We start from the raw sequence: 1,025 nt of genomic DNA, 5'->3' as shown, positions 1-1,025 counted from the left end.
AATGAAATTTTTCAGTACAGCAGGATATACTCTTTTAGACCGAAAAAGGAATGAAGAAATTTTAGAACAATTAGAAGTAGAGTCAGTAGAAGAAAAAATCAGCAGATACAAATTCAATTGGCTAGATCATGTAAGAAGAATGGAAAATTCAAGAATCCCAAAAATTATGATGCAATATAAACCTAGAGGACATCGTCGACCGGGAAGACCGTTAAGAAGACTGCTAGATGGGGCCGAAACAGGTCAACAGAGGCCTAATTCGTGAAGGATGATGATGATGATGAATTTAAATGTTCAAAATGTGCTCCATTGTTGGCTAGACTGCAACACAGCCTATTTCGGAACTCTCCTACATAGCATTGCCATGGTATCAAAATCATACACGAATAACAGATATGCAAATTTCGGATTTTATTATCCTATATACTGTTTCAAATTTTTAAAGAATAGGTTTGTAATATACGAACATAATATTCCTCAATATTAATTTGTGTTGTTACCTGAAAAAAATAATCTCTAATCAACAATAGTCTTTGTAGTTTACTTCTCTTCAGTTCTAATCAGCGATAAAAAGAATCCTAGAAAACAAAAGATGTGAGAAGAAATAAATGAGGTTCATAAACAATTGAATACTCTTTCAAATTTAAGTATGATGATAATAGGAATATCATTTTAATTTTCAAAGCAGGTGGAGGTGAAGGATGATGGGCTGAAACCTAATATGCAATAAAACCAATTTTAAACTTCCCCCTCAATATCTAAATTGACGTGTTTTTTATTTAAATTAAATTTAATTGAAATAAATAGTTATTTAGGCTGCGAAGTTATGATGTGAAGGCCCTGTATTAATCTCGATTGGAAAAAGAATGGAGTCCAATTTTCATTAACTTTAATTGAGATATATACCTTTTCTCTGAGTTATTGCCACATCGTTTGGCGCAAAAAAAAAATCCATTGAAATCCATTGATATAGGGCGTATTAAATCTTCTACTGAGAGGAAGAAAAATGTTTGTCCGAACTTTCT

Source organism: Periplaneta americana, chromosome 16 (assembly GCF_040183065.1).
Source record: "Periplaneta americana isolate PAMFEO1 chromosome 16, P.americana_PAMFEO1_priV1, whole genome shotgun sequence".
In the NCBI taxonomy this organism is placed as follows: Eukaryota; Metazoa; Arthropoda; class Insecta; order Blattodea; family Blattidae; genus Periplaneta; species Periplaneta americana.
This window is presented reverse-complemented; position numbering follows the sequence as displayed.